Below are 16,082 nucleotides of genomic sequence, written 5' to 3' on the forward strand. Positions count from 1 at the left end.
GAAAAATGGATTTTAATCAAATAAATAAGATTTATTCAATCAAATGGCTAAGGGTACTTAATCAAACCTCAGTTTAATAAATAGGTTAGGATAGAAGAACAAGATTTAATCAAATCTTTAATTTGATTAAAAGGTCAATTAGAAGAATAAGAATATTAATTTAATCTTAATTTAATTAATTGGAAGAATTAGGGATAATTAAATGAAGAAAATTCACTTAATTCATTGTGCAACTTTTAGGTGTCGACAATTATAGTAAATTTTTACCACAACATCCTTATATTGGAATGTATTGCATTCCCTATACGAATTGAATCAACTAACAATGTACATTGATGGTCCAAGTTTGTGGAGATACATGTAAGATGATTACAATGTCTAAAGGTGATGGACTACTATTCATTGGTCTTATTTCTATTTTAATTTTTGCCTACTTTTTTTTACCAATTATTTTCTACTCGACAAGACATTGATATATTTTGTTGATGTTATATCTATACCACTCTTCTTGCAAAAAGTTCATAGTTAATATGAGAATGTGAACAAGTGTATTTGATCAATGTTGATGCTTACCTAGGTGGGACACATTATAGTTAGATCGAGATAGACTTACTTGGGAGAATTAATTAGTAGTGCCACCCAGATTTATTGTTAATCATGTGGAAAGGTCTCAATTCAATATTAAATATGGTCAACTGAACATCCAAATGATGGATAGATAGTGCGGTGTAAAGTCTATCTGCTTCCAAAGTGAAAGAGAAGAGAAAAAAAGAGAATGAAAGAATTATTAAATTTAATTTTAATAACATTTAATTATTATTTGTAATTTCATAAAAAGAGCATAAATCATTCAAATAAATTTTAAACTTAAATCTAAATTCATCATTAAAATTCAATGTCAAAATATATCAAAATCTAAATGATAACATTACAGTAATTAAAAATAATAATAATAAATTATCGTTTTATTAAATAATTAATTAATTAAAATAAATTTAAAATCAAAATTGAAATATTAAAAAAAAAATTAAGCAATAATTATAAATAATAAATTTATTTAAATAAATTAAAATTAAAATTAATTTTTAAAGTTAATAATTAAATAAAAATAAAATTATATAAAAAATAATAAAAAATCAAATCATACATAAAAATCAAATAAACATGATACATATAAAATTAAAACATAATTTCCATTCACTGACAAAGCAACCTAAATGGTTAGTTATTAATGTGTTATTTTATGTTTTTAAAATTTAAATATTATTTTAAATTTATTAAATATTATATATAGATTTTATAATCAGAAATTAAAAAAAAAAAAATTGAAGTGATTTTATTATTAAAATCATTTTTAATAAATTAAATGGTATTTTGGATGAAAACTAATTTATTTTTCTTTTTTGTATGAAATGATAAGATATTTGACAGTTACGATGAATTATAATTCATGATAGGGTAGTAGGACCTACATTTTTCTTTTGTGGTGATTATTTATTTAAAATTGTTTGATTTGCTTTATTTTTAAGTATTTGAAGGTAACATTTAGACTTTTTTTCCATATGTCTTTTCTTATCATTTATTGTGAGGGAAGAATAATATTTTTTAAAGAAAAATATTTTTTATATATTGTAAATAAGTATTGTGAAATATGTGTTAAGTATTGTAAAATGGGTGTTAAGTATTGTATTTGATTAAAAATTCAAGTCTAAAATATGTGTATAAGTAAAGATATTATTAGTAATAGTAAATGAATTTTCATCATTGTATAAGAATATTTAGTGTTTATTTATTTATTTTTGTTATGTTTATTGATTGTAAGTATGTTAATTTAGAGTTATTATATTATTTTAAATAAATTTTGTTCAATTTATTTAATTTGAAAATATTTATATTTAATATTTGGATTCTAATAAATTAAAAAAATAGTTTTATTCTTTTTGTTTAATTACTTATTAAATCAATAAATTTGATATTTATTATTATTTTTATTAATATTTGAATTTTGATATATTTTAACTTTGCATTTAGTTTATTCTATTTTAATTTTTAATTTAGATTTAAGTTTAAAATTTAATTTAATTATCTCTCTCTCTCTCTCTCTCTCTCTCTCTCTCTCTCTCTCTCTCTCTCTCTCTCTCTCTCTCTCTCTCTCTCTCTCTCTCTCTCTCTCTCTCTCTCTCTCTCTCTCTCTCTCTCCAAACATAACATGAGACTTTTGGTAGTATAGCGTATAGCCTATTTATCTTCTCAAATTCATAGGTTTTGTTTTAGTTGTGTTTAGATTCCTATAAGTGGATGCATAGTTGATTTGAAGCTATCACATCTCCATTGTGACCTTTGTTGCAAGAAATTGTTCGATTATAAAGAGAGCTCTCCTTAAAATTGCACTCTCGTTTGAATCAAACTATTGCAATCAAAATGCTACTTTCCAACAACCTCATAAATAATTTAAAAGGGAAGAGAAAAATTCATAGAATATTTCATACGACCACTGTTCTTACCAGAGTTTTTTTCCCATTTTTAGCAAACTATAAATTCTTTAAAATTCAATACTCAATTCACCCTTCCTTAGACTAATTTAAATTCTACATAATTGGAGTTATTTTTTGAAAGAAAAAAAATCCTTAAACTATCACCTTGATTACTACTAAAAGTATCAAACCACCATTCATGGCCTAACAAAGAAGTATAAATGCCAATTCTTCTAATAAAAATAGACTAACTATCTTTTTCATTCAAGAAATTCAATTTATTAGATTTTGAATCAATAACCAAATCTTCCAAATATATTATGTTCGATTAATTTTTGGAAGGTTTGATGCCTATATATACATTTATCTTATGCATGTTTATTAAACACTTAGAGTGTCTATCCTTTTCATTCAAGAAATTTAATTTATATGATTTTGAATCAATAGCCAAATCTTCCAAATATATTCATGTTAATTTATTTTTGGAAGATCTATAAATGTATTTTTCTTAAATCCACATCTTGGATTAACTATTTAAGTTGTGATCTCATAGACAACTAACATGTAAAGTAAAGGAAAATAAATTATCTTGATTTCTTTCCTTTGATGTTTCAATCATTTACACTTTTCCACAATTTTTCATCTTTTGACATTTTCAAGATTAACACACAAAATTAAAGCTAATGTTAATTCAATTTAGAATGTGTTTATTTACACACAAAAGTTATTAAAAGGGTGTGAGGTTGTACGGGCCTTTGGAGGAATTGACCTCATAATGTATTGTATCGATATTCAAGACCATATAATCAACTCAATATATTCATTGTCATGACATTGTATGTGAAACTAAAAGTAATTAATGGTATACTGTGACTTAGGACTCCCGAAGGTGGGAAACAAGTATAAACGAGAAAAGTGAGAAGGAAGATACAATAGATTAATTGCAACAAAGTCAAACCAAAAAATATTTTGTAGAATTATATATATTCAACAAAAAATTACATGTCATATGCAATTTCCAAGTATCTTCCTCTCTTGGAGCTTTGTCCACTACAAAATCCAAATTACCTATTAGTACAATTATGAATGACAATCCCTTATATGAAGCTTTACCTCTCTATCTCTATCTCTCCATATTTCTTTTACCATCCCCCCTCTATCTAGATCTCATTATCTATCCATTTCTCTCTACTACTCTGTATATGTTACTTTGTGTCTCTAACTTTTTCTTTCTCTATGTCTTTCATTTTCTCCATCTCTATATATTTATCTCTTCCATCTCTATTTTTCTCCCTCCTCTATCTCTCTATCTCTCCCTCTCCTTCTCTTCATATCTCTCTCTCCTCCATCTTTATCTCTATCTCTATCTCCTTTCCCCTCTCTCTTGCACAAATCCCCCTCCCTTGCTCCTTTTCTTCCTATTGTAAACATAACATGAGGCTATTGGTAATACAGCCCGATTATATTCTTAATTCAAAGGTTTAATTATCTCAAACTTTATCTTTTCCTCCCTCTGTCTCCCCCTGTTTTTCTCTCCATCTATATTTGTCTATCTTTACTTCTCTTTTTTGATCTACTTCTCTATATCTCTCCCCCTCTCTATATATATCCTTATATTTCAATCTCTCTATCACTTTATCTCACCATCTATATATATCTCTCTCCCTCTCATTGTTCCTCTCTTGCTCTATCTTCATCTCTCCTTCTATCTTCCTCTCTCCCCTTTATCTTTTTTACCTCTTTATCTCAATTTCTCCATATTTCTTCTCATGTCTCTCCCTCAATCTCTATCTTATTATCTCTCTATCTCTCTCTACCCTTATATATATATATATATATATATATATATATATATATATATATATATATATATCTCCCTCACTACCCCTTTTTGTGTATCACTTTTTGTTTTTATATAATTATATTTCTCTCTTCAGTCTATCATTCTCTACATGCCTTTCACTCTCTATATATTTATCTCTTGCACCTATATCTATCCTTCTATCCTCTCTCTCCTTATTTCATCAGCTCCTCTCCATATCAATTTCCCCCTCTCCTCCATATCTATCTCTATATCCTTGCATCTCTTTCTCACACCCCCCCCCCTCTCTCTCTATCTCCTATTGCAAACACAACATGACCCTACTAATAATCGAGCTTGATTATCTTCTTGATTCAAAGGTTGTGTTTCACTCATGTTTGGATCCATATAAAAAGAGGAATAGTTCATTTAAAGCTATCACTTCTCCATTGATACCATTGTTGCATGGACAACACCATTTGCTAAATAACATACCATCTAATTATCCTACAAATATGTATATAAAAATTAGACCAAAATTTTCCCTATTATGGAGATAAATTCAACACCCATATTTAAGGATTTTTGCCATTAAAATAAAGTAAAATTTTAGAAATATCTACCATAACACATGTAAGATGAGATTGTTTAGACAACTAATTAATTATATAATATAAAATGTGCACTTTTAATAATTTATATTTTATAATAATCAAAACAATTATTATAAAAAATTATTATATAAAATAAATATACAATAATTTACCTTTAAGTCCCCCCCCCTCTCTCTCTCTCTCTCTCTCTCTCTCTCTCTCTCTCTCTCTCTCTCTCTCTCTCTCTCTCTCTCTCTCTCTCTCTCTCTCTCTCTCTCTCTCTCTCTCTCTCTCTCTCAAATATGTCCTTAATATAATGTCATACCATACCTACATCCATTATAGATGAGTAGCTTAAACTTGGAGTAGTTGAACATTTTTGCACAAACAACATCATTTTCTAAAGGATCTACCGATTGATCTCATGTATTACACAAATGTATGCAATAAAATAGGCGAAAAAATGTTGAATTGACCTTCCACACCTTTTCGGCATACCCATTGCACACCAAGGTACAATTGCTAGTTACGCAATGGACAACCAGAGAGAAAAGCATTGCCAAGATCATTTTAATCGTCTTGCAAGCCTAAGGATCATTTTCAGTCATAGATTGTCTCATATAAAGAAATGCCTAAAAGAAAATGGTGAACGAAACCCTATGAAACCCTGATTACCTTTCTTCATATACGTGCATTTAGTAATGCATTGGGAGAAGTAATAAAAATTACCAAAATAAAAAATTTATCAACGGCGGTAGACGTCCCAATCGTCTTGCACGCCTTTAGATAAATGCACACCATTGATTTTATATTTCAGGTCGTCCATTCTCAGATAGGAGACGCCTTCGGCGTAACTAGTAATTGCATCTTGGTGTGCAATAGGTACATGGAAAAATTTTAATTAGGAATTTTTTGGTCTATTTTTTGTATACATTTGTGCAATACATGAAGTGGATTTCTTGATTTTTAATTAAAAAAATTACACAAGGTCAATTGTTAGGCTACATAGAAAATGATGTTTTTTTGTGCTACAAAGGTCTCGATTGAGAAGTGAAGTCACTTTGTAAGCGAGGATGTTCTAGAAGTATAAGTAGATCTAGGGTTCTCTTTCGAAGGCTGTAAAAACTGAAACAGTCCAAAGCCTATACACCTAATTCCAAAGGGTATGGTAGTCATTATAACTAGCAATTGCATCTTGGCGTGCAATAGGTACATGGAAAAAGTTTAATTAGGAATTTTTTGGGCTATTTTTTGTATACATTTGTGCACTACATGAAGTGGATTTCTTGATTTTTTATAAAAAAAATTACACAAGGTCAATTGGTAGGCTACATAGAAAATGATGTTTTTTGTGCTACAAAGGTCTCAATTGAGAAGTGACAGCTTTAAATAAATTTTGCATCTAGTTACAGGGATACAAACATGATTGGAATAAAATCTATGAATCAATAAGACAATAAGACTCTATTGCCAACAATGATAATATTTTATTAATATTAAGAAATCTATGATTCTTTTGATGCTTTTGATTTCAATTGTGTGAATTTTTTTATCATCAATGCTTCGAATCACACTCCTTGATGCATTGAAGTGTGATTTGAAACGTTGATGCGTTGAAGTTTGATTTGAAACGTTGATGAACTTTGTGATGCGTTGAAGTGTGATTCAAAATGTTGATGATAAAAAAAATTCACACAATAGAATCTAAAAGCATCAAAAGAATCATAACATGGATTTCCAATCCAGAAGCATCAAAAGAATCATAACATGAATTGTGGAAATCTAATAGCATCAAGAAATTTACGTTTTATTTTTCATTAATTATAAAGTTTTTTTCAACTTCTTTATATATTTAATTACTTTATTTTTAAAAAAATTAATTAAAAAACTTAATAATATTAATGGAGTTAGATGAGGTTTTTTTAAGATATTTTATTTTAAATATTATGAATAATGGAAAAGGGGGATAGGTTAAATCACCCAACGCCCATAGTAGAAATGGGCAATAACAATTTAAAATATTAAATAAGATTGCAATTTTTCATCATGTATTTTTTTTTTCAAAAATAATTTTGATTTAAAAAGTTGTATTAGGTTTCTAATTAATAATCTATAGATAAATATTTAAAATTTTTAATATATAATCTTTTTAATTCATTTCAAGATCATTTTATTTTTCTTAGCTTTTTTTAAAAAAATATTTAAAAATTATTATAATTATTTTAATTGTAAAAGAGTTAGTTTAAGTAAATAAAATAAATTTTAAGTGAATAAAATAATTGTATAAAAAATCACGAGTAAAAAGTATAAATAAATTAAAATTTAAAAAACTAAATAAATTAATTAAATTTAAAAAACTAAAACAAAATAAATTAAACTAGAGTAAAATAATTCTATTTCTATAATTAGAATAACTTTACATAAAGGAAATAACTGATTGTTAACATGTTTTAGATTGTTGTATTTAAGTTCTCTTATTAATGTGAATAACAAGCTAATTGACATAATAATAAGTGAAATCTTACTGAACATGCATCCTTTGTGCCAAATTGTTTATTATGAATTAGGTCGAAGAAAATGTTAGATTCCCATAAAAATATTTACCTTCATTGATTCAAGCCTAAAATAATTTTCTTTTGTTAATAGAGGTTTTTGATTAAAAAAAAAATTATAAATTTGTTGCAACTATTATAAAATGTCAACTATACATATGACTACACCAAATATAGATTATATCAATATTTGGGAACAATAAGATTGTTCATATAAATGAAACAAATAATGATAAATTAAATATTTCTATTAGAAAACAAATTCCATAAAATTGTTTTAATTATGGTTCTTATTGGTTAATACAGTGTAACTAATAAAACCTAACGATTCTTATAAAATATCTTCTTGCTTGCATAAACAAACAAACATGATCTAAAATATCTTAAAGTTTTCAAATATAGATGATTTTCAATCAACTAGTTATATTCACATTATTAACCTCTTCATCTCAAATATTTCATCTATATCCTATCAGCTAACCCTTGCACTCTTTTTTGGTACAAGTGCTAGTTTATAAAAAAAATTACACAAGGTCAATTGGTAGGCTACATAGAAAATGATGGTTTTTGTGCTACAAAGGTCTCAATTGAGAAGTGATAGCTTTAAATAAATTTTGCATCCCTATGAATCAAGAAGACAATAAGGCTCTATTACCAACAAGCTCATGTTATGTTTGCAATAGGGAGAGGGGGAGAGATAAGAATAAAAAGAGGGGGGAAAGATTGAGAGAGAGGTAAGGAGGCAAAAATAAAGAGGATCTATATATATATATATATATATATATATATATATATATGGAGAGAGAGAGAGAGAGAGAGAGAGAGAGAGAGAGAGAGAGAGAGAAGGGCCTCTACGATATATATATATATATATATATATATATGGAGAGAGAGAGAGAGAGAGAGAGAGAGAGAGAGAGAGAGAGAGAAGGGCCTCTACGATGATGGTTATTCATTGGTTTGTGTTGTGCACCATTCATACAGATTTGCATGCTATACTACACATATTGTGCCATGTTGTCAATGATGTCAGTGAGAAAAAAAGGAACATATTTTGGCAGAAAGATATTATGAAACCCTACTAAAGCATAATAAGGTAATCTCCTATAAATGGCAAGGATGGAAAAAATGAAAAATGAAAAAATAAATGACAAAGATGGAAAAATGGGAAACAAACAACCAAAACAATGAAACGGAAAAATGACAAACCATAAAGTGACAAAAAACCATCATTTCATTAAGTGACTCACTTCTAATCATATTAAATAATAAATATAAATAAATGCTTAACATAAAATATTATTAACATTTTAATCAATATTATATATTATTATATATTATAATATCTTTTTATTTAAAAATATATATTATATAAAATCTAATGTTAATAATAATAAATATAATTTTAATACAAATTTTGTAAATGAAAAACATAATTAAATACTAAACACATAATATATCTACTATTAAAAAATATAAAATTCAATAAAAAATAAAGCTAATAATTATATTATACAAAATATAAAATATAGTTTTAAAATTCCAAATTCTCGTTAAAGTCATGATAATAGACTAAACTAAAATTCAATAGATTTAGAATTATGACAATGTAGGAGGGGAATTATGATTTTACAAATACGAGGGTAGGAATGAGGACATGTATCATATTTAAATTGGGTGAGAGAGATTGAATACCTGGTACATTAGGGTGATAATATGAGAAAAATTCTGCATAAGTTACCATTCAAGGCCTACCCGCAATCAACCATTGTGCATTCACATCGAATGCCTTGTTTCTTTCACGAATGTGTCATCACTGTTGGAGTATTTTTGTTAGCGATCAAACGTACATAGTAAATGATAAGGTAAATGATGATGACAAAAAATTAATGAATGGACAGATTGTCCATCTCATGAAAAAAGGAGATGCCTTCGGCGTAATTAATTATAATTAATTCTATATATTTTAAGTTCTTAAATTATATATTGAATTTTGATTTTTTCAATTAAAATAGGTTAAAGTCTAGACATCTAGTTCCAAAGGGTATGGGTAGTCATTATAGTTAATTTTATATATTTTAAGTTTTTATCAAATTTTGATTTTTTTTTTGTCTTTAATGTGACTTAAGAGCTTAAAGGTATGGTTTCAACGTCTAGGTAAGTACGAAGAATGCAACATGATTCATTATGTGCACAATGATCGAAAAATGGTCATGTAGAAGTGGCATCTGATACCTACTTAAAGATGCCCCAGTAACAATGCATAATACCTCAAAAATCTGCACAACTAATCCAATCCATTTTCCTCTAATAACTATTTTTGCCAATACTTATGCAGGAATATCCCAGTTGAAAAACTCCTCTAAGTAAATATTAAAATTTTAAACTAAGGCGTACATGTGGACAGGTATTGGTACATGTGATATAAGGTCATTATGTATAGACTATTTGATTGTACTTTAAATAGGACAAGTTTTGTAGTATCAAGCTTCATGACTTATTTACTAGAAACTAGTGGACATAGTCCTTTATGCATGGCATTCAAAGATTGCAAGCTTATGAATTTTGTGTAGACCAATCAGAACCTAACATATCTACAAAGATGTCAACATAGGTGGAAACATAAAACAAAGGGATAATTTGGATATGCACTTTCACATGTCTTAGTTCTTCTAAATACCAAGCAAAGTTTGTGTAAGAAACTTTAAAAGATAAGATAGGAATGAGGATGAGACTATTTTTCATTAATTTCCTTTTTGCAAAAATAAGATTGATGGATTTTAGTGAGACTCAATTTGAAAAGAATTGTATAAATTACCACTATCAATTATGACACCAGTGAACCAAAATTAAGCACAATTGTTACTTTTTCATCATGGCTTATTAGTATTTATTATGTATTTTTGTATTCAAAATTTGTTACTATGATTTTGCTATACCTAGTCTTGTGTTCACTTGTAATTCTTTTAGATTTTCATTGATTTTATAAGTTTAAGAGGAGGGCATTTGCGCATTACATTTGGATTCATATTATTTGGAGTAAATCTTAAACCCATGTTTGTCAAAGAGTGAAAATCGTAATCAAAACTTTAATTGTATAGTTAATTGGAGTAGTGTCATTTTGAATGGTGGCAGGAAGGTAGAAATGAGCCCTTCTTTTGTAACAAAATCAAATGTTTGTAGTTTTTAATATGCTATATTGTGATTAATTAGCACCTTAACAAGTATATTAGGAAAACTATTCTCTATTCAAGATCTATAAATGACTTGACTTGCACATATTACAATCTTTTTATTTAGATAATAGTAATCATGAAAGTATATCCAATTTGTTATTTTGAAGAAAAGATGCATCCTTATTCCACATGCTTCTTTTTTTATCATTCTTAATATGGGTGTGTGCAAGATCATGGGGGTTTGATGAAAATTTAGAGAGAGAGAGAGAGGGTTTGATGAAAATTTAGAGAGAGAGAGAGGGGGGGGCTAGACAACTTGACATAAAAAATTGAGTAGAGAGAGAGAGAAGTTAGGCAACTTGACATAAAAATTTGAGTAGAGAGAGAGAGAAGTTAGGCAACTTGACATAAAAAATTGAGTAGGTTATTAAGCAAATTGAATTTGGTTTCTAGGATACTACTTTTTTTTCCGAAAAAAAACTGTAAATCTATTTGGTGAAAATTTGAAATTTTAATGCAGTAGTACTAAAATTTCAGAAAAAATAAAATAAAAAGTAGGTGTATGTCCACAAAACCTAAGTACAAGAAAAAAAAAATTGTTAAACTTTCAATTTAAGTAGAGGACACAGGATGTGCCACATTTTTTTTGTAATTTTTTGGCAAGTAAATAATTAACTATGAATTTTTTATTAGAAATTTTTAAAAATATAAAAACTCATATGCATACACACCATAACTTAGTCAAAACTTTATGAGATTCAATTTTTTTAATTTTTTTTCTATAGTATGAAAATCATGGAATTTGAAGCACCTTTTGGATTAGAAAAATATGTAACCATTTGAAACTTATAGATTTTTTTCAACCAACCAATCAATCAAGACTTTGGTCATAATGCATGTAATATATCAATAATAATAATTATTATTATTTATAATAATAATTATTTATTAAATTCAAAACAAGTCATATTTTATATTGGTGGAAAGCTTAACAATTTACCTAAAAATATCTTTTTGTTTCATCAAATTTGGATTAAAATAAATAAAAAATCATCAACCACATGGGTGAAGTCTAGAAAACCAAGGGAAACTCTAGAACACATTTTAATTGTTGACTTTTCAAGTTTGACACTCCCAAGTAGAGGGAAATCCTAAGTTTGTAAATTTTGTCAAAAAAAAAAGAATATCCTTCCCTAATGGATATCTGTTTCAAATGAATATTTGTTTGTAACAGATATGTATTTATTTTTGCATGTTTTTTTTATTGTATGTAAATTTATTTGTTATAATTAACTTGTTATATCAACTATATATTTTGATAATTAATTGTTAGTCTATAATATACAAGACATGAGCAGAGTGCCTTACTAGAGTGTAGTTGGAAGTTTGATGTATGCTATGGTATGTTCTAAACCAAACATTGCCCAAGCAATGGGAGTTCTTGCCAGATATATGTCTAATCCTGGTAGAGTTCATTGGGATGTAGTCAAAAGAGTCTTCAGATATTTGAAGGGCACCTTAGAGTATTCTTTGTGTTATCATGGTAATTTGGTTGGAGATGTGATTTCTCTTGATATTCATGGTTATGTGGATTCAAATTGGGCAAGTGATATTGATAGCAAAAGATCCACCAATGCTTATGTGTCTACTTTATTTGGTGGTGCAATTAGTTGGATAAGTAAGCGATAGGTTGTGGTTGCTTTGTCCACTATAGAAGCAAAGTATATGGCAGCTACTCATGCTTGTAAAGAAGCCATTTAGCTTAAGAGACTGTGTTCGGATCTTGGAATAAAACAAGGTACATTGATAGTTCATTATGACAGTTAGAGTGTGATCTGCCTAGCTAAGAACCTGACATTTCATGCCCAAACCAAGCACATTGATGTTCAAGTATCATTTTGTTAGAGATATGGTCGAAGATGGTAGGGTGGAGTTGGTTAAGGTAGAAACTTTGATGAATGGTGCAGATTCTTTAACTAAGGTTGTGAGCATAGAGAAGTTAAGATGGTGTTCTGAATCTATGGGCCTCATGGCCTCTAGCAATTAAGTTATTATGTTTATACTCCCTTTGCTCTTACAAGGTGTTCGACAAGTGGGAGAATGTTGGGAAAATGGTTTCTCAACCTTGCATTACATGAGGTTACTATTTATAGTAAGTTTTTGTTTCAGCATGAAATGGTGCGAAATTCTCCCCAAAGCTTTTGGTTGGCTAGATAAACATGTCAATAAATTTTCATCGCAAGATCATAGCTAGTTTGATAGATATTAAAGTTTATGTTTTTGGAAGGTGCAATGAAAGGTTTAAATTTAAATTTGAGGACTTTAGACCCTCCAAAACACCCTAAAAAGTGGTTGTAACTGGCATCAATCGAACACCCAGTTCACAAGTTATGGCCTCTAGAAGTTTGGACTCCTGAAATAGGAAATATAAATTGCATCAAACACATAAATGATTTGTAAAAGGGAGAAACATGTGTTGATGTGTGTTTTGACACATCATAGGGAATCTATATTGGAGATAAGGTTGGCTCTACTTTATTGGGTGGTTTTAACCCATGGTTTTGTAATACTATTTGATGGTTTCTTGTATTGTATCTATTAGTATTTTGGTATGGTTTTGTCATTGATGTCAACACCTACTAACACTTATCAACTCTGGCACTTTGGAGAATCAGCAACATTCACCGGCAAGCAAGTGACTTATGCACAGTCACCGGTATCTGGTACACCGGCAGGATATAATGTTCATCGACACTTGGAATAGCATGGAAAATACCTGGTTATGTCGAAGACATCGTTTGGACACTTTGTCTTGGATTTTTGGTCATTGGCATATTTCGTGTTTGCATATTTGTTGTTACCGGCAAATAGGTCCAGGATATACACCGACAGGTTTATCTTTTCCATATCAGCACAACATGCTATGGAGATGTCTTATTATTGTTGTAAATGCATCAAGCCGACATGTTGAATCGGTTATTGCATTGGACATTGTTTTATTTGTAAATTGATTTTATTGTAATATCCTTTAGAGCCGACCTACTAAAATTGGTCTTAGGTTATGATAAAAATGTAAGATCTTATTTGTAAGATCATGTGTGGAGTGCGAAAAATAATTGTGTGAAGGTATATGTGATAATAAGCAGAGCTATACACACAGACATCATTTGAAGGTTGAAGGAGAGTTTTTGTGAAGACAATCAGAACTACACCGGTACTAAATCCAACATAGAAAGATGATAATTTGAGCAGTACATCCTTATTGGATTTAACCATCCAATTGTAGTCACCCCCCCTACCCCCCCCTCTCAGTTGTCTCTGAGACCTAACAATTGGTATCAGAGCTTAGTCCTCTTTTTGCAGAAGTTTAACAGCCTGAGGAGATCCAATGTCTACCAACTATTTTAGGAAGGACAATCCTAAACTTGATGGAACCAACTATGGCATATGGAAGATCAGAATGGAGACACATCTGAATTTCATTGGAAAGGAAATCTGGGATGTTACAAAGAATGGCTATACAACTACTACAACCAGTCAGCCTAAGCCACCAAACTTGGCTAAAGATGAAGAAAATGATTGCAAAGCAAGAGAAGCACTTTTGAGCGCATTAACAGATCAACAAATCATGGGATTATTAGATAGATCAACTGCTAAAGCTATTTGGGATCAATTGGAAACACTGAATGAAGGAGATTCCATAGTCAAAATTGCAAAACTTGAAAGCTTTCGGGTCAGGTATGAAAATATGAAAATGGAAGAAGATGAAAGGATTTCTACTTTTATGGAAAGAGTTAATGAAATTGTTTTGGGTATTAAATGTTGTGGAGGAACCTTAAGTGAAGATGAAATTGTTTCAAAAGTTTTAAGAGGATTGCCACCGGCATATAAAATGAAGGTTACTGCTATAAATGAGTTAAGAACAATGCCTAATACATCAGTAACTAGGGATACATTGATTGGAAAACTTTCAGCTTTTGAAATTGAGGAATTTGGTCATGTTGCTACTATAAAGACAGATTTAGCTTTTAAGGCATCAACATCATCTACACCATCATTTGACAAGTCTGATTGGAAAGCCTTTTATGCAAGAGAACTTGAGGAAAGCAGGAGAGAAAATGAAGAACTTGAAGCACTATTTGCAAGGAAAATGCCTAAAGGTCCAGTTGGAAGTAAGTATGAAGGTAAATCACCCTTTAAATGCTTTAATTGTAATAAGATTGGTCATATGTCTTCTAGATGCCTTGATAGACATGCTAGACTAAGAGAAGAATCTAGGAGAACATACAAGCCTAACCCTGAATATCAGAGATACAAATTTAAGAAGAATAAAGATAAATCTTATTATCTTGTTGATGAAGGAGGGACTGATGATTCTATTGAGGATCCGACAGACAATGGATGGGTTTTTGTTGCTATAACAAAAGATCAACTGGCACCTACTATTCAACCGCTAGAGTAGGTCCTGGCAGCTAAAGTTGAAGTTAAGGATGAATGGATCATTGATTCAGGATGCTCACATCATATGACTGGTGATAAAAGTAAATTCTTGAATTTTCAGGAATATAATGGAGGTCTAGTAAGATTTGGAGATGATAAAGCTTGTTTGATCAAAGGTAAAGGTACAATATCTCTTGATGGTAAGCATAATACTGACAATGTTTACTATGTTGAAGGTTTAAAGCATAATCTTTTGAGTGTTGGTCAATTAGTTGAGAAAGGATTTCAGTTACAATTCAAAAATGCAAAATGCAAAATCATGAATAGAACTGGTTTGGAAATTGCAACTGGTAATCAAACTAGAGGTAATATATTTCATTTGAATAATAGTGAAAAGACATGCTTGATTGCACATATTGATGAAAGTTGGCTATGGCATAAGAGACTCTGTCATGTAAATTTTGATTCCATGGTAAAAATCAGTACTACTAAGGCAATTAGAGATTTACCTAAAATTGTCAAACCTCACAATACAACATGTAAGGAATGTCAATTTGGAAAACAAGTTAGAGCTACTTTTAAAAGTATCCTAGAAAAATCAAATAATGCTCTTGACTTAATTCATATTGATTTATGTGGTCCAGCTAGAACTAGAAGTTTGCAAGGTGATAGATATTTCATGCTAATCATTTATGACTACTCTAGAATGTGTTGGGTTACTTTTCTCAGAGAAAAATCAGAAGCACTTGGAAAATTCAAACTGTTCAAAGCAATGGTAAAGAATGAAACTGGTAAGAAAATCAAATGTCTGAGATCAGATTGAGGAGGATAATTTACATCTAAGGAATTTAATGCATTATGTGAAGTAAATGGAATCAAAAGACAACTATCAGCACCCCAGACACCACAGTAGAATGGAGTCGTTGAAAGGAAAAACAGAACTATCTTGGATGCAGCTAGAAGTATGTTATCAGAAGAAAATCTACCACATGTGTATTGGAGAGAGGCAGTAAGTACATCGGTCTATACATTCAACAAAGTTCACA

Source organism: Cryptomeria japonica, chromosome 7, assembly GCF_030272615.1.
Source record: "Cryptomeria japonica chromosome 7, Sugi_1.0, whole genome shotgun sequence".
NCBI lineage: Eukaryota > Viridiplantae > Streptophyta > Pinopsida > Cupressales > Cupressaceae > Cryptomeria > Cryptomeria japonica.